The sequence below is a fragment of the Macrobrachium nipponense genome, chromosome 18 (assembly GCF_015104395.2).
Source record: "Macrobrachium nipponense isolate FS-2020 chromosome 18, ASM1510439v2, whole genome shotgun sequence".
In the NCBI taxonomy this organism is placed as follows: domain Eukaryota; kingdom Metazoa; phylum Arthropoda; class Malacostraca; order Decapoda; family Palaemonidae; genus Macrobrachium; species Macrobrachium nipponense.
The window spans coordinates 22,990,896-23,013,297 of NC_087211.1; the positions used below are offsets into that span (position 1 = coordinate 22,990,896).

Here is a 22,402-nt window from a genome sequence, read left to right on the forward strand (position 1 = left end):
GCGATTGGCTCGTGTCGCAGCGAAATATCCTTTAATCTATTATTTCTAGGGTAAATGTACTAACACATACCAGAGAATAAATAAATAAAGAGAAAGGTCAGTATAAACTGACTCGCTCACCCTCCAAGAGGGTGTCGGTATGAACACTATGGCGAGTGAGACCACTACCACGAGCCAAATGCCAATAGAATTCTCCCACTACAAAATCCCCCAAGAGGAGAGCCGCCACCCACAGAGTGGGCAGCACTTACTACTACTACTCCATCCCATGCTGCCGACTGCTGCGCTGGTGGCCATCCTGAAGTTAGCAGACAATCTTGGCGATGGGATGGTAGGGCGGGGGATTTCGCTGGCGACACGAGCCAATCGCCAGAAATAGATTTTTCCTTACGTCAAAAATCCCTTTTCTGGGCTCAGCTCGTGTCGCTGCGCGAAATGTACCAGAGAAATAGCACAAGATTGTAAACAAAATCAACAAAATAAAAGAGGTCTCAAATAAAAGATAAAATAAAAGTAAAAGAATATAATTGCTAATAAGGATACATATACACAGTGATACAAAAATAGAAATATTGCTTAAATTACACTAATTCTAATAATATTTCTTAACTTAAGGTAATATACATATTACAGGAGTAATATGTCATATATGTACAAAATGGGATCTCTGTAAAGCTATGTATCAAAACATTCTAGAGCAATTAACATAAAAAGTTGAACAAAACAAACTCAACAATAATAATATATAAAGGAAATGTATATGACTTAATATACAAAACCCGTAACCATTACAATAAGATGCATCTCCTAGCATAAAAATAAGGAGATGACATCCACGAGATCAAAATCCATCATCAAATGTGAGTGTCCCTAGCAAAAAAATAAGGGACACCAACCACATCATCATAAAAAGCAGCTAAGACACAAGGTGACCGTAAATGAACAAGGCAGGAATAGACGAACTGTTGGGTGGGAGGCAGGTAGAAAGGAGGACTGGATCTTCTACTAAAGATTAGTCAGAGTCAGGGGAAAACTATGTTCCCCGCTGCAACCGCTGAAAATTTCAGAGCTTCCAAGGACTTTAAGTAATGACGTTTGAACACTGTCGGCGATTTCCATCCAGTATACTTTTTCAACTCATCGAAGTTCATATGTTGGAAATAGTTAATTGAGGTGGCTACTGCCCTGACATCATGTGCTTTGGGAAAGAGTCAGGATTGGCTTGTTTAATGAAGTACAGGATTTGTTGCCTGATGCCTTTAATAGATAAAGTGCCACCTTTTTCTCTCTTAAAGAGAGGACCCGATGAGGATGAGGAGTCCTAGATAGAAAGGCTCGTAAGGCTGAAACTGGGCAAAGAGATACATCTTGTGGAAGGGGTAGTACCTTCCATGGTTCCCACCTCATCAAAGGATCTTCATTCTTTGCTATAAAGCTACGTTCCGGAGAAAGTAGCACTTCCCCTGTGGGAAGGAACTGAATATGATCCGGATCTCTGGATAAAGCCGACAGTTCTGAAATTCTAGCTCCTGAGGCCAAGCTTAATAAAAATAGGGTTTTTCTTAAGAGCATTATAAACGAGCATGTGTCATTATTGGTTTCTGAAGCCAGCTTTAGAACATCGTTTAAGAACCATGATACTGACGTAGGCCTTATAGAAGGTCTAAGTCTAGCACACGCCTTGGGAATAGACGAGAAGTAGGAATCTGTCAAGTCTATGTTGAAAACCCAAATTGAAAAATCTTTTTCAAGGCTGACTTGTTGTCGTAATTGTGCTAGCTGCTAAGCCTTTTTCAAATAAGGATCTGAAAAAGGATATAGCTGAATTGATTGTCATGATCCTAATATCTGATTCTTTCAGAAAGGTTGCTACTTTTGACAGCAGCATCATACTGTCTCAAAGTTGAATCTCTTTTATCGGATTCCAAGAAGAGAATATTCTGAGGGTCAATATTCGCATCCCTTTTTGCTGCAAAACTTCATGAAATCCATAAAGTTAGGGCTTTGAGAATCCTGAGGAAGCGAACACAGTCTTCGTTTGTACTGACTGGGAGAGCCTGGGATTGGGGATCCGAAGAGGGCGAAGACCAGTTCCAGAATGAGAAGGGTACCAATTGCTCTTCGGCCAGTCTGGGGCTACTAGCGCCACTTGACCCTTGAATGTCCTGAGTTTTGTTTTAAGACCTTCATGAGAAGATTCACTGGAGGAAAGACATAAATCTTCTCCCAGTTGTTCCAGTTTAGAGCCAGGCGTCCGTGGCATAGGCCAGAGGGTCCAGGTTGGGGGCCACATAACACGGGAGTTTGTGGTTCGCTTGAGATGCGAAGAGATCCACCTGTAGACCTGGAACTCTCTGAAGAATCCATTGGAACGAACTGTTGTCAGTGACCATTCCGACTCTAGAGGTACTGATCGGGATAGAGCATCTGCTATGACGTTTCTCACTCCAGCTATATGAGTGGAGGAGAGATGCCAACTGAACTTGTCCGCCAGGGAGAAGATGGCTATCATGACATGATTAGATGACGTGACTTGGAGCCTCCTCTGTTTACACAATGTACTACCACTGCGCTGTCCAGGACTAGCTTTATGTGAGTACTTTGGCGGACGTAACCTTTTTAGAGTCAAGAACACTGCCATTGCTTCCAGTAGTTTATATGGAACTGACGGAACGAGGTGACCACGTTCCTTGAACCTTCTTGAACTGGGAATATCTCCCCAACCGCTTAATGAAGCGTCTGTGTGGATGGTGATCCCGGTGGAGGAAACTGAAGGGGCACTGACACCGACAAGTCTTGACTTTCGCCCCACGGCCGGAGTCGATTCTTTAGAATCAGAGGGACTGAGGATAATTGTCCTGGACCTGACATTTGCTCGTGAGCGCCAGATTCTGGTTAGGTCTTTCAGTTTTGCTTTCATTAGGATGTCGTCACTGATGCAAATGGAGAGAACCCAGGATCCTTTCCTGAGATCTTCTTGATGCCAGTTTGTGACTCAGAAATTGCTTGACTGACTTCGCTATTTCCTTTCTTTTGGATGATGGAATCGACAGAGTATGGGAGGATAGATTCCATTGAATGCTAGCCACTGAAAGTTTGACTCTGGAGTGAGTCTTGACTTGGTCCTGTTTATCTTGAAGCCTAGATATTCCAGGAACTGAATTACTCCTCGACTGTTGAAGCCCAGATCAACCAATCGTCGAGATACGCTACTACCATAAACCCTTGCGGATCTGAGTGTTGAACTACTACTTCCGCCAGCTTCGTAAACACCCTGGTGCTACGTTGAGCCCGAAAAGAACTACCTTGAAGGAGAATGTCTTGGTCTCCTATCTTGAAGCCCAGATACGGACGGAAGTGTCTTGCAATAGGGATATGATAGTAAGCGTCTGTAAGATCGATAGAGGTGGTGACGGCCCCACGGGGAAAAAGTAAGGTCCGCACCTGCGAGATCGTGAGCATCTTGAACTTGTCGCAGCGAATGGCTAAGTTTAAGCGGGACAAGTCTAAGATTACCCTTCTTTTTGTGAGCCTTTCTTTGGCACGCTGAACAAGCGTCTTGAAATTTTAACCTTTTGACTCTCGCTATAGCTCCTTTCTGAAGGAGATCCTCCGCATACTCCGTCAATTCCTTGGAAGGAAGTTGGCGGAATGGTCTGGATGGGGGTGGGTTCGTCAACCAGCTCCAACCCAGGCCTTTTGACACAATGGCTCTGAGCCCCACTTGCTGAAGTTCCACCGGCGGAGAAAGTGAAACAGCCTCCCTCCTACCTGAAATTCCTCATTGGTTCTGGTAACCTCCTCGGCCTCCCCTGAAATGTTTTCCCCTATTAAAGGGACCTCCCGATCCTCTCCCACGAAAGGGTCGCTTACCTCTGCCTCCCTTACCCGGAGCGGTCATACTTCTGTGAAGCTTGACCCTCGAAGACTTGGTTGTAGGCTGGAGAGAGGGCGTAAGAGGTGGAGGTGGGGGCTGAGGCTGAGGGGAGATAACATAAATCGGCTGCGATTGAGCCTTTGAGGTGGAAGGTTGGGCTGTTTGCACCAAGGGAACAGCCGGAACTTGCTGAGAAAAAGCGTGGCTGCTTTTTCTGGTAGGGCTGGAAACGTCTAGGTTTCATTTGAGCCTTACCCTTACCGGCTAGATCCTGTCGTCTCTTGGCCGTAAGACCCCAACGGTCCTTAAGGCTCTGGTTCAATCTCGTAGCCTCTTGACTGAACCTCCTTCACCATCGCTTCTGGGAAGAGTCTGCTCCCCAGATGCTTGACGCAAGCAACCTATTCGGCTCGTGCCGAATAGTTGCTTTTCTTGTAGGATCAGTTTCCTACAATTCGTCCTAGCAGTGGCAAACTCAAACATATCTGACTGTACCGTTTGAGTCAAAGATTTGGTAAGAAGCTTGAAGAGCGGTTCCGACCCATAGGCAATGGTAGCCACCTCGGTCATAGCCATGGAATTAATAGACCTGGCTAACCGCGATTTGGCATCGAATTCTGCCTTGAATAAGGCTATCTGGAAGCCTAGGTAGCTTCTCACCAAAACTGCTCCATAGCACAGTCCGGTTTGAGTTGCCAGCTGAGAAGGTGTTAGGTAAGTCTTCCACAATTCCCCGGCTGAAGGAAGTAAAGGAGATGTAGGATCTGCTTCCTTTCAGTTGAGGCATGGGATCCCCTTCTGGGCTGCTGGAATGGTAAGTTGTCGCGATCTTTGTCAGGAAAGGGAGCGGGGTACTCTCTTCCATCGTAAAGATCGTAAACGGACTCTTGAAAGGTTGGATTTTCGTATTGGAACAATCCATGTCCTCTAGACACCTGAGCCATTCTCTCTGAGCCTGGTCACGTTAATAGAGGACTGTCTCCTTTGGTACTTTATCAATCCAGGGTCATGGCTGAGGTGGTGAGCCTGGCGTAGCCGATGAACGGAGGCTGAAGGTCTTCCGGGTAGAACTCGAAGTCCTCAAATCCTCCGAGTTCCACATTCCGGCCGGGATAGAGATGAGCCCGTCTTGGAAGGGGGCCGTATGACGCTACTCTCCAAGGGTTGTTCATTGAGAACGGAGGTAGAGAGTCATACGGGGGAAGTTGGGCTCCACCTGTGTTGAAAGGTGGAGGAGAGGCTAGAGGAGCTTGGCTCAGTCCGGCTATAATGTTGTCCTGAGAGGTAATCCTATCCGACAACCGAGAGATCATCTGTTCCATGCTATTTTTCAGAGACCCAACCAGATCGCCCACCTGTTGTAACAGACCAGCGTTGGAGTCCAAAGCCGGAGCTGCTGCGGAGGTGGAAGGGTGGCCCTGAACTGGAAACCAAGGGTAGCGGAAACTGACGACTCCGCTGGAGTGTGAGATCTCTCTCTGGAGGATTTATTCCTCGAGGACTTAGAGCCGGACCCAGAAGCTTTAGATCTCTCTGCTCCGGGATTCCTAGCCGGAGACTTACGAGAAGAGGATGACGCCGAAGCCGTCTTCTTAGACGACGACGACGTCTTCGTCAAGGATTTTACTGCTTGACCCTTGACCTTGGGTCTAACTGAAGCGTCAGGAGAAGTATATAATTCATTACCCGTAAAGCCTTGGAAGGATGGAGAGGTTGCAGGAGTAGAAGAAGCAGTTGCACCCAAGGGTATCCCTTGGGTGTCCAACTTACCTACCTCGACCAACAGGTCGTCCACACCTACCATAGGTTCCACATTGATATCCAGCGTCGCGACTTCCGAGGAGATGTCCTGGCCTTGGTCTGTCAACGAGGCAGCCAGCTGTTGCTGGATGAAGGCGGCGATAGTCGGGGCCGCCTCTGCTGGGTCGACGTAGCCTGTCGCCTTGCCTCCGGGGAAGATTAGTACCGCCAACCTCTTCTCAAGGATGTAGGGCATACCCTTGGCGGCGTTCTTCCCGAAACCGCCGACCCAGGCCCGCAGGTTGCCAGTGCGGTATCCCTCACAGCCGGAGCCTGGAAGAGAGGGTATTGATTAGATTTTAAGAATAACTTAAAACTAAAACTAACTTAAAGCGTAACTTAAAATTATAGGCTATAAGGCCCCTTGAATTTTACCTTAAGTTAGAGTGATTGATGTAAAAACTTAAGCACTATAACAGATGAGTACCAGATACCAGAGTTGGAATACTTACCCCGTCTAAAAGCTGGCTCACCAGATCGTAACAGATGGTACACGTCTCATGGTACCAGACCTGGATGTCCCCGTGCGGAGTCGCGCATGGAGCATGGGACGGCAAACTTCGTGTCCACATGGGTCCTGAAGTGTGGCGGCGCATCCCGGATGCTCACAGTTGGTGGTCTGTAAGTGAAAAGACACATGAGTATCTTAAAGACTATCACTTACAGGCTAAAGGACAGAAGAACTCCGTTGCATGCCGGAGCTCGGAAAAAATTTGGGCATAACCCTCCCTTAATCGCCTGAATAGGCTATAACCCCGGAGGGATCCGGTGAGACAAGAAGGGAGGGGGGATGGTTTAAGGTACTTAAGATAAACTTAATAGTTTAACATAATAGATCTTAAACCTAAAAACTCGAACGTACCGGACTAAGTCCAGTGCGTGGCGGAGTGTTGTAACTCAGCGAAACGGAGTAGTGGTTAGAAGGGACCCGACTGTATGTTCCGGTCCACCCTGTGTAGGGTAGACTAGCACCTTTCCGCTGGATGCCAGGTCTCCGGTGGTAAAGGAGCCCTAGTAAGGTGGGAAAGGAGCAAGAGGACATACAGACTCCCGGGCTAGTAACGGAGCGACGGGGTAGTAATGGAGGGGGGAAAGGGCAGTCCCCCCACCTTACCATCCGGGCCGGACCGAGAAGCCGGAGAGGTCGAGTCCAGTCTGGGTCTGTCCCGTCCCTCTACCCCCTCCGCCTGGGGGAGAGAGGGAGGCAGGCTCGGGGTAAGCGGAGCGAGCATGGGCAGACCTACCCACCCCCCCCCGACTCTATAGAAGAGCGGGAGGGAGGGGGGGAAGGTGACTGGACAGGCGTCTGGCTGCCTCGTGATCACGTAGTGACCACGGGGCGATAAGAACAGACAACTAAGCCTAGAAACATAACCAACTGATCAGAGAGATGTTATCGGGAAGCAACCGAACTGAAGAGCGGTAGCATATAGGCCCAATGGGCCATGACCTAGGCTAAGCAAGCCAGACGCCTAGCTAACCTAACAAATATCACATAATTAATGAATAATAAAATGAAAGAAAGAAAACAATATAGTAAGAGAAAAAATCCAGGAGTGTACGACTAACCGAAGGTAAGTCTACCACTCAAAGCTAGCCGAGGCCGATACTAAGAGCCGTGGCTAGGGTCTGGATGGAAGAGCCTACATAAGGTAAAAGACATGCATGCATGACAAAACCGTGTAGACCGTACCCTAAACAAAGCGGGATAATTAAAATAGAGCGTACATAAGTAAGGGGATGTTCTGGGTATGGGCGACCAGAACGAACCCACCACGAGCAGAACCATGCTGCCATGCTTCCGACCTAGAGTTCGTATTTATACCTAAAAAACGGCAAATACGGCTCAGGGCCGGAAAAAACCAAATAGCAATAAACACTGAGTACTTAACTTAGCTGCTGCGATGGCTGCACGCTCCATGGTAATAAATCCAAGGAAAGGGCACAAAAAAACACCGAGTAAAAAATGGCACGTGTGAATTGAGTGCGCTAACTGAAAAGGATGGCCACCAGAGGCGCAGCAGTCGGCAGCATGGGATGGAGTAGTAGTAGTAAGTGCTGCCCACTCGTGGGTCGGCTCTCCTCTTGGGGGATTTTGTAGTGGAGAATTCTATTGGCATTTGGCTCGTGGTAGTGGTCTCACTCGCCATAGTGTTCATACGACACCCTCTTGGAGGGTGAGCGAGTCAGTTATACTGACCTTTCTCTTTATTTATTTATTCTCTGGTATGTGTTAGTACATTTACCCTAGAAATAATAGATTAAAGGATATTTCGCGCAGCGACACGAGCTGAGCCAGAAAATCACCTTTCCACATCCAAAAATTCAAATGACCTACGGGCTGCTCTATGAGCAAGAGCTCGTGCTGGCATAAAGCCAGCTTAATCTTCAACAAACAACATCCCAACGAATATGGGGGGAACACTGTATTATGTTTCTCTTGTATTTGTATTTAGTTAGGAAAAGTGGTGTTTAGTTATTTCATGTATTAGTTTGTAAGTATAAGTACATGAAATAACTTTTAATTACCATTATTTCAATTATCAGGAGTCAGTTGTTTTGTTGGCCCAGTAGTTAGCTGAATGAGTGGTGGTCGATCAACCATGGTCGTGAGAGTTAGTCTCATTCCATCGACCACAGTATGAGGCTGTGCAAAAATAACTCATGGAATTTGGCCATAATTAAGATAACATCCCTGTGGTCTCTGAGAAGTCATCAGGGTCTACAAAGTTCACTAGCATGTGCATATCTAATGATAGGGAAGTGTTTCCTATAATGTTCTTGAGAAGACAATTGTGAAAGGGAGACCATGCTTTGGGCAGATCTCAAACCATCTACGCTAGGATAGTGAACTCGTCGTTCACAATAATGAATCCATCATTCACAATTACAGTAAGTTAATATTATTTATGTGCTCAATGGTATATACACAACGCAATGTCATATCTTTAATGTCCATTAAGATGAGTACAGGCTGTCCCCCAGTTATTGGCGGACTTGGTTAATGGTGATCAGGTTTTATGGGGCTTGTCTAGCACCATAAAATCAGTGATTTATGGCGCCATAAGAGGGCTAAGTTCATTATGAAGTTCTTTGTTAACACTTAATAATACATCACTGTGATTTTAAGTTTATGAATGGCTCATCGACATATGCAACAGAAACAAATTTTCTCTAATCTGTCACATCTGGAAGGTACCAATGCACTTGGTAACTCGAGAGCATTTTTCCCAATCTTAGAAGTCCAGCCATCAGGAGCACCAAGGGAAACGCACACAGGTAAGGGCCAACAAACATTATTTTTATATTTTCATCTTTGCTTTTTTGTGTACAATGTATTTGAATATGTACTGTGCTGTAATGGATTTGGGGTAAAATAATAGAAAAGGGTTTGCTTCTTTTGTGTATGTATGTGTTTCAAAGACTGGGTTACAATGAGTTTGGGCAACATGAAAAAGGAACTGATACCCATTTTTCTCCAGTAGTGTAACCTACCATACGAGAAAAAGAAAGGATTAATTTTTTCAAGTGTATTTACTCAGTATGAATATGTACAGTATTTTGTTACTAGCAAGGGAAAATAAGCTAGTTAACGGCTTTTTGTAATACGTTTTCAGTTTAAAGTGTGATGGTTGTTGTTTATAAGCATTATGAGTGTTAACACTTAGTCAACATTGACAAGGTAGGGTGAGGAAGGTTATGGAATTATCAGTTTTACTCCTGTAGGTTTCTTTTTTAAACCATGACCAAACTTGGACCTTATCCGAAAGGCCATTGGCTCTACTAATGCAGATAATTGAGAGAGATTACACACACACATACAATATGCAATATATATGTGCATATATAAGGGATTTTGACAGAGGAAAAATCTATTTCTGGGGGAAGACCTGTGTTGCCCGGTGAAATGTCCCTGTAGCACACATTTCTAGGTATAAATAGATGCTAAATATACCAGAGAAAAAGCTAAATGGAATGCTGAAGTTACTACCTTCAGCTCGCTCACCCCATAGGGTATTGGTATAAACACAAGGACGAGTGGAAGCCACTATCACAGGTATTCTGCCAATTAGAAGACTCCTCTCAAAACCCCTCTCTAGATAGGTGCCGTTACAACGCCTACTTACGTCTACCTTCCGCTCACTACTACTACAACTCCCACCCAAAGGCTTCATTCCTGAATTACACACCCAAGCTTGGGCCAGCTAAAGGGTGGGAGAACAGGAGAAGAAAGGGATGGGTTCACCGGGCGACACAGGGCTTCCCCCAGAAATAGATTTTTCCTCTGTCAAAATCCCTTTTCTGGGTTCGACCTGTGTCGGCCGGTGAAATACTATCAGAGAATTGGCCATACAAGCTTGGTAAATAATAAAATTTTATAGATACAAAAGGAAAATAAAAATTTTCCTTATCTTAAAATTAAGTTTAATAACCAATGTAAGAAAAGTAAGTTACAAATGGTAAAAAGAGGGGGATCAAGTATGACCAAATCCATACTATCCTGGGAAAAATGGTATTTTTATAATAAAATAAGGTTTCACACATACTTACCGAACAATTACATAGCTATACGCTTCTTACCTTACGGCAGTCGAAATTCCAAATTTCTCGGCGCTAATCGGCGCTGCTGACGTTTAGGTGATACAACCCCGCCCACTTTCGGGGATCCCCGGTACTACTGAGCTTTGCTTGACAATTCGTTGAGCTGCCCTGTCCATCTGTGGGGAGGAGGGAGGGCTTTAATCATGTAATTGTTCGGTAAGTATGTGTGAAACCTTATTTTATTATGCAAATAAGAAAAAACTCACATTGCAAGAATGTTGTAGTACCTTACCTCGTGAGAGAGCAGCTGCAGGAGAATACTGCCTCTCATCACTTGTAGGGAACGTGGCAGTAGTGGCCAGGATCGTTCCTATATACTACTAGTGGGTATTCTGCAACCATGGAGATTCACCGATGGTTGATTAGAATGAAATAATATATGCCCTTGCCCTGGGCTGTGACCAGAATAAAATAACAATCAAAGACCATCACCTACACATAACCATAAAAAAATAAACCAAACCCTACCATAAAAACTGGCGGGTACTTCTAATCAAGACGAAGAGATAGTCAATAGGAAGGGGAATTGGACCAAATCCCCCTATGCTTCCTTTCCCAACACCATGCCCATTCACCGACAAAGGTCCTAAACGACAACAATTATCAAATGTTGCTTCCACATCCTTCAGGTAATGGAGAACAAAAACCGATCTCGACCTCCAGAACGTAGCTTGCAAAATAGATGCTAGTGACAAATTATGTCTAAAAGCCATGGAAGTCGCTACTGCCCTAACCTCGTGGGCTTTGACTTTACACACCTGTAGAGTTTAATCTCTTACTGACGTGTGTGCTTCCTGAATCAGGCTCCTTAAAAAGAACGAAATTGCATTCTTAGACATAGGACGGCTCGGATCTTTAACCGAACACCACAATCGGTTCGAACTTCCTCTCAAAGCCTTTGTTTTATGAATATAAAATTTCAGTGCTCTCACCAGACACAAAAAACGTTCTTCGTCCTCCTCTCCTACTAATCCTGACAAGCTTCGAATGGAGAAGAAACGAGGCCATGGTCTCGAAGGATCTTCATTCTTCGCTAAAAAATCCTGAGTATAGGCACAAACAGCTCCGTCTTGTGTGAATCCTATCTCTTTACTCATTGCTTGCAGCTTGCTGATTCTACCAGCTGAAGCTAAGGTGACTAAGAATAACGTCTTCTCAGTAAGATCCTTCAAAGAAGCCGAATTATGAGGTTCAAAATTCACTTTAGAGAGCCAGGACAATACTATGTCTAAATTCCAGTCCACTAAACCAGGTCTCCTTGTCCTAAAGGACTCAAAAGATTTAATCAAGTCGCTGATGTCCGAGTTATTAGATATATTTAAGTTTCTATGTTTAAAAACTGATGCCAACATGGATCTGTATCCTTTTATTGTCGAAGTCGATAACTTCCTAACATCTCTCAGATATATTAGGAAGTTTGCTATCTCTTGTATAGAGGTTTTAGAAGAAGTTGTGTGACTTTCTCTGCACCAATTTCTAAAATCTCCCCATTTTGACTGATAGAGTTTGGCCGAAGAGACTCTTCTACAGTTAGCAATAGCCTCTGCCGCTCTTCTTGAAAAACCTTTCGCATCTGACCAGGTCCATGACAGTCCCTGAATCCGTTCAGAAAGCCCAGATTCAACAACCCTTGGTTGGTGATTTCTGTCGAAAATGGGGCTCTTTGAGTAGCAATGGAATTTGTTTTGGCAGAACCTGGGGAAGTCCTACTAAAAACATCCTCAGGAGGAATCCGGAAACCACTCCTTTCCGTGGGCCCAAAAGGAGGCTATTTTAGAGTCATCGTAACGTTCTGGTGACTCTGGAAACCTTGTTTTAATAACCTCTTCTGATCATCGCAAATGGTGGAAATGCGTAAACATTCAGACCTGACCAGTCGAGAAGCATTGCATCCGTTTTCCAGGCTAACGGGTCCGGAACCGGAGAACAGAATAGAGGAAGCCTGTTGTTCCTGGACGTTGCAAAGAGGTCTATCGTTGGTTGTCCCCACAACCGCCATAGATCCTGACAAACTCTGATATCCAATGTCCACTCTGTCGGAATGAACCTTGATGCACACGACTGAGTTCGTACTGTCTGCTAAAACGTTGAGCTTCCCTTGCACGTACCTGGGGAAGAGAGTTACTTTGTGCACATTCGCCCACAGAAGAAGATGCTCCGTCATTCTGTACAGGGAGAACGAATGTGTCCCTCCCTGTTTTCTTATATATGACAGCGCTGTGGTGTTGTCTGAGAACACGGCAACTTTCTTCCCTTCGACTAGAGGGGTGAAACTTTGAAGCCCAAGAAAAATTGCTTTCAGCTCCTTTATGTTGATATGAAGACCTCTCTCCTGTTCCGTCCAGATGCCTGATGTCTTCTCTTTCCCCAACAGGGCTCCCCATCCTGAGTCCGATGTGTCGGCATAAAATTCTAGCTCTGGGTTCGCTCTTTCAAGGGACAAACCCTCCTGAGCTCTTTCCTCCGACAACCACCAACGAAGATCTTCTTTGATTTCCTCAGAGATCGGAATAACAGTCGAATACGGTTGAATTTTCCGGTCCCAATTGGACTTTAGGTAGAATTGTAGCATCCTCATGTGAAGACGACCAAGTGTAACAAAAGTCTCCACCGAAGCGAGAGTCCCTAACATGCTCATCCACTCCAGAGCCGTGCAGGACAAGCAGTTTAACAGCTTCCATACAGCCGCAAGGAGAGAGACTATTCTCCTCGGGGAGAGAAAGACCCGAAAAGCTTGTGAGTCCAGAATCATCCCCAAATATGGAATCCTCTGACTCGGTACTGACTGTGACTTCTCTAAATTCATTACTAATCCCAGTTGCTGTGTTAATATTAGTGTCCGATTTAAATCCCTCACACACTGGAGACTGGAGTTGGACCTTAGAAGCCAGTCGTCCAGATAAAAAGCAATATTGATTCCCATCAAATGTAACCATCGGCTTACCGGGGCCAGGACTCGAGTAAATACTTGTGGGGGTGTCGAAAGTCCGAAACAGAGCACTCTGAACTGATAAACTCTGCCGTTGAAAACGAAAAGTAGATATTTCCTGGAGCTCCAATGAATAGGTACATGGAAATATGCATCTTTCATGTCCAGCGATACCATCCAGTCTCCTGGTCGAAAAGCTGACATGACCGACCGGTTGGTTTCCATACGAAACTTCGTCTTCAGAACAAAGATATTGAGTGCACTCACATCCAGGACAGGCCTCCAGCCCCCCGATGACTTGGGGACTACGAACAGCCTGTTGTAAAAGCCCGGTGAGATGTCTTCCACTATTTCTATGGCCTTCTTGGAAATCAGGGCTTCTACTTCCTTGGCAAGAGCCAAAGCTCTTTCTGATCCCTGCGAGTATGCTGTCAAGGCGATGGGAATACTCGACAGTGGTGGATCTTGCACAAACGGGATCACATAACCTTCTCTTAATACTGTGATCACCCACTGTTCTGCCCCTCTTCGACTCCATTCCCGCCAAAACAGGCGGAGTCTTGCTCCTACAGGTGTGTGAGGGTAAAAATTCCTACTTGTCCGACTGTCTCGAGGGTGGTTTCTTACTGGTTGTGAGAGACCCTTTAGCACCTGTAGGTGGTATCTCCTTGGGGCGTCGCGTCGACGAACGAGTCAATTAGTCATTGGTAGACTTTTTCTCTAGATCTGCTAGAACTTGCTGAATAACCTGTTCAGGGAATAAATGTGACTTACATAAAGGCACAAACATGAGAGCACACTTCTGGTTAGAAGTGACTCCCTTGGAGGTGAAAGAGCACCAAAGTTCTCTCTTTTTAAGGACGCCCAGAGTAAAAAGAGATGCAAGCTCCCCTGAGCCATCCCTGACTGCTTTGTCGGCACATGATAATACATCAAGCCAGTCTGTCGCCACGCTATCCTCCAGAGATTGACAATCCTCTATTTTCCTTACTAATGCAGCAATAGTCCAGTCTAAGAAGCTGAAAACTTCTATTACCTTAAATAGGTTCTTAATCAGGTGGTCGAAATCAGGCGAAGAGAAGAAAATTTTCGCCGACGAAAATGCTGTCCTTCTCTTAGCATCCACCAGACCTGAGAAATCCCCTTGGGCGGAGGCAGCGACTCCCAAAGAGGGTAATTCTACAGTAGCATAAAATTTATATGTCTTCTGTAACTTGGACGGTGGGACAGCGAAGGCGGCTTTACCAGACTCCCTCTTCTTCTCCAGCCACTTCTCTGCTTCTTTGAAGACTCTTTTCGCCGACTGTGAAAGCACCAGTTTAGGTAGACTCGCCGAAAGTACTCTCCTATCCTTAACAAAGGTAGAAGGAGGCGAAGATAGAGGAGCTGGCTCGAATTCCATATAAGAAGCCAACAAAAACTTCATTAAGTTGGAGTAAGCAGAAGCAGCTTTCGATTCTTGTTCCGACTGATCCTCCCCATCCGACATTGTCGACTGCTTGGCTTCTTCATCCGTATAAGACTAAACTTTCTTCAACGACTTAACTAAGTCCTGAAGCTGTCTCAACGGTTCCAAAAAAGCTTCTTCTTTGTTGTTCGCATCATCTCCCGATGGTGTGGGTGAAGGAGACAACTTCCTTGATGAAAACTTGCGAGTCGAACTCTCTCTCTCGTTAGCTGGCGAACGAGTCGAAACTTTCCTTGCTTCAGTCGGCGAGACAAAACTATGCGAGTCCGACACTGATACCTCGCGAGATCGTTTGCGAACAGCACCCGAACCTCTACTAGGCGAAAGATACACAGGTTTCTCCCAAAAGCTACACGAGGGTTGAGGACTCTCTTCCCTCCCTCTCTTCACAGGTGATGACGAACTATCCAATGGCACTGCGAGCCTTTTCAACGGGCGTGACACTTCACTCCACTTCTTTCGCCTGGTATCAGGCGAACACACCTCCAAGTCCGACGACAAACCTACACCAGACACATCTACACCTTTCCAATGGTATCTCTTTACAGAAATAGAGTCAAAATTCACGACCGAGTCGACGGCCGCTCGTGGGGAAACCCCTCCAGTCTCCCTTCGACTCACGGTATGTTTTCCCCCAGGTGCTGGGGAGCGGGACAGTGACCTCGGTCTAGGAGACGTGGAGGGACCGACAGCCGCCTCCTCGGATACGACACTTGCACTTTTCACTTCACTAGACTTAATCACAAATTCATGAAAAGATGTACCTAAATCCATGACAGATTTAGCAAGCAGCTCAAATTTCCTATCCATCTTATTTTCTAATTGGGCAATGGTGTCGGAATCAGAAGCATGGGGAACCTGAGCCGGAGTAAGATGTACTGAAGTAGGAGGACTATCAATAGGAGAGACATTTGACAAAATAGGAAAAGACAAAGCGGGCTTCTTTGCTTCTGACGGCAAAGGAGTTGACTCTAATCTAGCCCTACTGTCAGCCCTAATGGCTGCCTTTCTTTTCCTATCTTTTTCCATCTTATCAAGGTGAGACAAAAAACTCTTCCATCCTTGATCATCTAGATCTTCACATTCATTACATGTACGCTCTTTAGTACACTCTTGCCCCCTACATTTCACGCACTTTGAGTGTGGGTCATAACATAATTTGGCTAATCTAGTTTTGCAGCCCTCACTGCAAAACCTAACAGATGAACCTGAATCTGACATAACTCACACTAAACAGATGAATAAAGAAAGCAGCTATGCCGTCAAACACAAAAAACAACCAAGAAAACTGTACTTCACCAAATCGGGTGTCAAACAAAAATGGCGAACAGTTGACTGCAGCGAAATACACAGGTGTTTCACCCGTGGGCGGCAGAAAACGAATTGTCAAGCAAAGCTCAGTAGTACTGGATACCCCGAAAGTGGGCGGGGTTGTATCACCTACACGTCAGCAGCGCCGATTAGCGCAGAGAAATTTGGAATTTCGACTGCCGTAAGGTAAGAAGCGTATAGCTATGTAATTGTTTGGTAAGTTTCATGTGTGAAAACAACAGGCAAGAAATAGAAAACAAACAACTATGAACTACGTACATGTCCAGGAGTGGGTTGATGAGCAAACCAGACCGGAACATAAGGGAGACAGGCAGGGATTACGAGCGAGGCAGGTAGGAGAGAGTGAGTATCAAAGAAAAATTAATCAATAGTAGAATAAGGGAAAAGGAACTAGAGTTATAAGACTAGGCCGTACCAGGGGAGACAATGCTCCCTGCAGCCACTGCCGAAAATTTAAGGGCCTCTAAATTCTTTAGATAGTGGCGTTTAAATACTGTCGGGGATTTCCAACCCGTATATTTTTTTAGATCCAAGAAGTTCATGTTATGAAAATAATTAACTGAGGTAGCCACTGCCCGGATATCATGGACATGAGGAACTGAATCCAGATTGGCTTGTTTAATAAAATAAAGAATTTGTTGTCTGATTCCTTTAAAGGAAATGGTTCCGCCCTTTTCTCTAATAAAAAGAGGACCTGAAGACTTTTTGGAAGTTCTGTCCAGATAAGACTTTAATGTGACAATAGGACACAATGATGGGTCTTGTTTGAGAGGTATAATTTTCCATGGAGCCCACCTGTTTTTTGGGTCTTCATTCTTTGCTAAGAATTTCGGATCTGGGGAGAGCAGAACTTCACCTGACGGGAGGAAATCAATATGATTTGGTTCTCTAGAAAGAGCCGACAGTTCTGATATTCTGGCGCCTGAGGCCAGACTCATTAAAAACAATGTTTTCCTGAGAATGGTTATATATGAGCATGATTCATTATCAGTGTCCGAAGCCAACTTGAGTACATCGTTTAAAAACCAGGAGACCGTGTGGGGACGGTCCACCGGTCTCAGACGAGCACATGCTCGAGGGATAGACGAGAAGTACGAACCTGTCAAATCAATATTAAAGCCAAACTGAAATACCTTCCTTAAGGCAGATTTAGTCGTAGTAATGGTACTAACAGCTAGGCCTTTTCGAACAGGGTTCTAAAGAATGAAATTGCCAGATTCGTAGTCATCTTTTGGACATCTGATTCTTTTAGAAAGCTGGCCAACTTTTTAACTGCTGAATCATACTGTCTGAGTGTTGATTCTCTTTTATCTGACTCCACAAACAGGATGTTTAGTGGGTCAATACTAGCATCCTTCTGTGCTGCAAACTTCATAAAGTCCATAAAGTCCATAAAGTTAGGGCACTCAGAATTCTTGAGGAAGCTGACACAGTCTGAGTTTGTACTAATAGAGTCAGTTTTGGGTTGGGAATCCGTCTGGGACGGAGATTCAACTCTATTAGAAGAGGAAACCAATTGCTCTTCGGCCAGTTGGGTGCTACCAATGCTACCTTTCCTGTGAAAGATCTGAGTTTGTGCAGGACTTTCAACAGGAGGTTTACTGGCGGAAATAGGTAAATCTTCTGCCAGTTGTTCCAGTCCATGGACATCGCATCTGTGGCGTGAGGTAGAGGGTCCAAATTGGGAGCCACATAACATGGAAGTTTGCGATTGGACTCCGTGGCGAACAGGTCTACCTGAAGGCCCGGAATTTGTTGGCAAATCCAACGGAAAGATTTGTGTCCAAGGACCACTCCGGCTCCAGTGGAGTTGTTCTGGATAGTGAGTCTGCAATGACATTTCGTACTCCTGCCAGGTGAGTAGCTGACAGGTGCCAATGATTTTTCATTGCTAACGAAAAAATTGCAATCATTACATGATTTACTTTGCTCGACTTGGAGCCCCCTCTGTTTATGCAATGAACTATCACTGCGCTATCTGAGACTAGTCTTACATGACTGTTCTTGACCAGGGCTAGACGTTTCAAGGTTAGAAAAATGGCTATTGCTTCTAGGACGTTGATGTGGAACTGGCGGAATGTATTCGACCACGTTCCTTGAACCTTCTTGTACTGGGAGTAGCCCCCCAACCGCTCAGAGAGGCGTCTGTGTGGACTATCTGAGACGGCGGAGGAAATTGTAGTGGCACTGATTTGGAGAGACTCCGGACTTTCGTCCATGGACGAAGTCTTTTCTTTAATATCCGTGGAATTAGAGAGATTTTGTCTCTGAACTTGATGTTGGCTCTTTTCCGCCAGACTCGATTGATATCCTTCAGTCTGGCTTTCAATAGAACATCTATTATTGGGGCAAAATGAAGAGAACCTAGAATTCTCTCTTGGGTACGACGAGAGCCCATCTTGTTCTTGAGGAACTGTCTCGTAGCCTTCGCTATCTCTCTGCACTTTTTTGGTGGGAGAGATAGTTTGTGTGTGGTCAGGTCCCATTAAATTCCCAACCATTGAAAGCGGTACGCCGGAATGAGACGGGACTTTTCCTTGTTTATCTGGAAACCCAGATATTCTAGGAATTCTATTACTTTGGCTGTTGCCTTGCAACATTCCTCGTCGTTGGTTGCCCAAATAAGCCAGTCGTCTAGGTAAGCTACTAGCATTACCCCTTGAGCTCTTAGTTCTTGGACTACTGTCTCTCCTAGCTTGGTGAATATTCTGGGCACTATGTTGAGCCCGAATGGCATGACTCTGAATGAGTAAGCTTGTTTTCCTAGTTTGAAGCCTAGGTATGGAGAGAAGTTTCTTGCTATCGGTACATGATAGTAAGCGTCTGTAAGATCGATAGAGGTGGTGACGACGCCACGGGGATGTAAGGTCCGCACCTGCGAGACGGTCAGCATGCGGAACTTGTCGCATTGAATGTATGAGTTGAGATGGGACAGGTCCAGAATCACTCTTCGTTTGTCCAAGTCTTTCTTCGGTACGCTGAACAGACGTCCTTGAAATTTCAGGCGACTGACTTTCTTTATTGCCTTCTTTTGAAGAAGGTCTTTGGCACAGTCTAGTAGGTCTGTCGTTGGAGTCTGGTGAAAACTGACCGGTGGAGGAAGCCCTTTCTTTCTTCCATTTCCACCCCAGACCTTTCGATACAATACTGTGGGCCCATGAACTGAAGGTCCAATGGTCCCGGGAGAGATACAGTCTCCCGCCCACCTGCGGAGCCTCACTGATTGGTTGAGGTCTTACTTCCTCTGCCTCCTCTGAAGCCCCTGCCTTTAGATCCAGCCCTCTGTTGGAAGGCACCTCTGGCTCTGCTACTCCTTGCATGTCTATTGAAGCCTCGAAATGCTCCTTGTGATTCAAAGGAGGCATTGAAAGCTGGGGAAGTTACCAGGGCGGTCAAACTCGAGTTGAGTTGGTTGACTCTGCAGCAGGACAAATTGTTGTTGTAGCTGTGCCTTAGAAGTTGAAGGCTTGCTGATCTGGGAGACAGGAACAGCTTGTACCACTGTCTGAGGTTGAGAGGACTGGAAAGGTTGGTACTTCCTCGGCCTCTTCCTACCTTTGGATTGTGGTCCGGGGGTCTCAAACTTCCTTTTGAAGGGAAGTCCCCAACGGACACGAAGGTTCTGGTTAGCTCTAGCTGCCTCACTGCGGACGCTGTTAACCATGTCCTCAGGAAAGAGGTTGGTACCCCATATCGACGCCTTTATGAGTCTGTTCGGTTCGTGTCTGATGGAAGCATTAGCAAATACGTGCTTCCTGCAGGCTTGTCTAGCCACTATAAAGTCATACAGGTCTGATTGGAAGGCCTGTAATAGTGACTTTGTGAGGACCCGAAATAGAGGCTCATCTGCAAAGGTCATAGCAATCAACTCCACCATGGTGACTGAGTTAATAGACTTACTCAGCTTGCACCTTCCTTCGAATTCCGTCTTGAACATAAGGTCCGGAATTCTAGGCAAACATTCACTGAATTGTGCGGAGGCACACTCCGGGTCGAGTCTGCCCACAGTGAAAACGTTGCCGGAGCGTCAGCCCAGCACTCTAGATCCCTGGGGAAGAGCAAGGAGGTAGCCTCCGTCTCTTTTAGCTGAGGCATAGGTTTGTCCTCCATTGCAGCTTGCAGTGTCAATTCTGCAACCTTCGATGTACAAGGGGACGGAACTTCGTGAGGCACCACAAACAGGGTAAAGCAACCTTTATGGGGTGTCAACTTGGTGTTGACACACTCCCATTCCATGAGGGTGCGGATCCATGCAGCCTGAGCCTGGTCCCTAGCATAGATAACCGTCTCCTTCGGGACTTTGTCTACCCTGACTAGCGCATCCTCGGCTAGTCTAGAGTAGCCCGGGAAGGGAAATTGTAGGCCTGCTGGGAAGAACTCAAAGTCTTCCACCAGTCGGGTTCTGCAACCTTCAATGGTAAGCATGCCCTCTGAGAACGGGGCGTGCAGAGCCAACCGCCATGCGTTGCTATTTTCAAATGGCGGAAGCTTGGATGCGTCTGGCACCGCCAAGGACTGTGGTGTGGTTCCGGACTGGAGGAATCTGGACACCAATTCCTCCTGGGCCTGCAACCTCTGGGTCAGAGACATGACGGAATGACCCGAAGTCTCAAGGCCTGAGGCGAGTTGAGTGGACATCAATTCAAGCCTCGAGTCCACTACCTCGCTCATCTTCCACATGAGATTTGCGAAAGCCTCCTGGTCCAAGCCAGACTCTGCCGGTCTGGCTTTGGAAGACTTGGCTCTCGACCCCTTGGGTGGGGGAGTAGCACTGGCCAAGGAAGTCAAAGGCTTAGGAGCCGATGACGACCTTGCGGAGCCTGCCGAGGAAGGCTTGGATGGTTTAGCCACCTTCGGCAGGGATCTCGTCTTTCAGGTCTTGACCTTGGGGATTACTGAGGCCGATCTATCCCAAGTGGGGGCAGACTTTGTAAGGAAGCCTTGGAAGGGAGGAGAAGAAGGAGAAGGACTAAAAGGGAGACTACCTGCGTCACTTACCTCCCTGCCTACCTCATGTTCCTCCGTGGCCATAGGCTCCCGGTGAAGACTAATGGCAGGTACTTCTTCTGTGACGATGTCACATAGCCGCCACTGCCGCTGGTACTGCTGCTGAAAATGGAGCATTGGGGTAGAGTAGAAAACACAGCTCTTCGGACTGGAGGTAAGGTTGGCCAGACTTCGCATTCCTTCCGAAGCCCCCTACCCAGGCCTTAAGGGATGCCATCGAGAAAGACTTGAGCGCCAAAGTAACCTGTAAAAATAACCAAATTAGGTTCCCCAGTGTCGAGGAATTTGTTCCCCAAATTCAAAGTATAACAAAAATTTTCCAGAAACAACGAGGCGAGTATGTTCCTTACCGACTCGTCTGTTATGATCTTCATCAGTTCGTAGCATACTGTACAGGCTTCCGGGTGCCAGACCATACTCTCGTCTACAAGGATGGCGCAGTTGGCATGGAATCGGCAGACCTCATGCCTGTACGGCCTGTACAGGACGGCCAAACAGCCCGTCACCTGGCAACGGACCATCTGTAAGTTGAAAAGCAAATGAGTATCGTCACATAATGCTGCCGGAGTTAATTCCGGCGGGATAAGTACACTTCAACTAGATACTTAACTAGTTAAAGGCAAAATCAAGTATAATTTTCAACTTACTTGCTATAAAAAAAGCACTGGATGTCTCCGCCTGCTCCGGAATCCATACTTGGGATCGGCAAAGCTATGACAAGCGGGGAGGGCCTGATACGAGCAGACCAGGGAAATAAGGTAAAACCTAAGCCTGAATCTGATCGCATCGAAGTAGAGTAATGCAATGTAACCAATTGTAGGCACATTCTCTGAGCCCCGTTCCGCCACCACCGGAGTGGGGAGCAGCGATAGCATGGAAAACAGAGCGGCAGAACAACGGAATGGTAAACTCCGGTGTATACTTTCTGGCGTGTGTGATGGTAGACCACACTACAACGGAACAAATACGGTCTGGAGCCATACCAAGTTGCTAAATAAAACATTCCCTAACACAATCTCTCAAAGACTTCACCTACTCCGGAATCTATAACCTCGTTATCATAACAGTAAAAGCTGGCGGGGACGGGCTGATACGAGAACAGGGGAAATAGGTAAAACCTAGACCCGAGTCTGATCGCACCGGGGAAGAGAAGCAATTCTAAGGTAATTAGAAACGCAGCTCTAAGCCCAGTTCCGCCCCCACATGAGTGGGGAGGCAGTGACAATATAAAGGAGAATAGATAACAGAGCGGCGGAGCAGTGGCACGTACAATCCGGCGTACAGCCTACTGGCTGGTGTAATAGTAGACCCCACATTGCCAGAGGACCCACAGGCCCAGAGACATGCCAAAGGAGATTACAAAATTTATTAAGTCGCCCAATCTCCT

The 22,402-nt window shown here is 46.1% G+C and overlaps 1 protein-coding gene across 5 annotated transcripts in view; it reads right to left on the reverse strand.

Moving 5' to 3' along the window:
* Positions 1–22,402, reverse strand: part of LOC135196921 (receptor-type tyrosine-protein phosphatase eta-like) — a 416,919-nt gene that overhangs the window by 269,710 nt on the left and 124,807 nt on the right. The gene's annotated exons all lie outside the window — the stretch shown is intronic.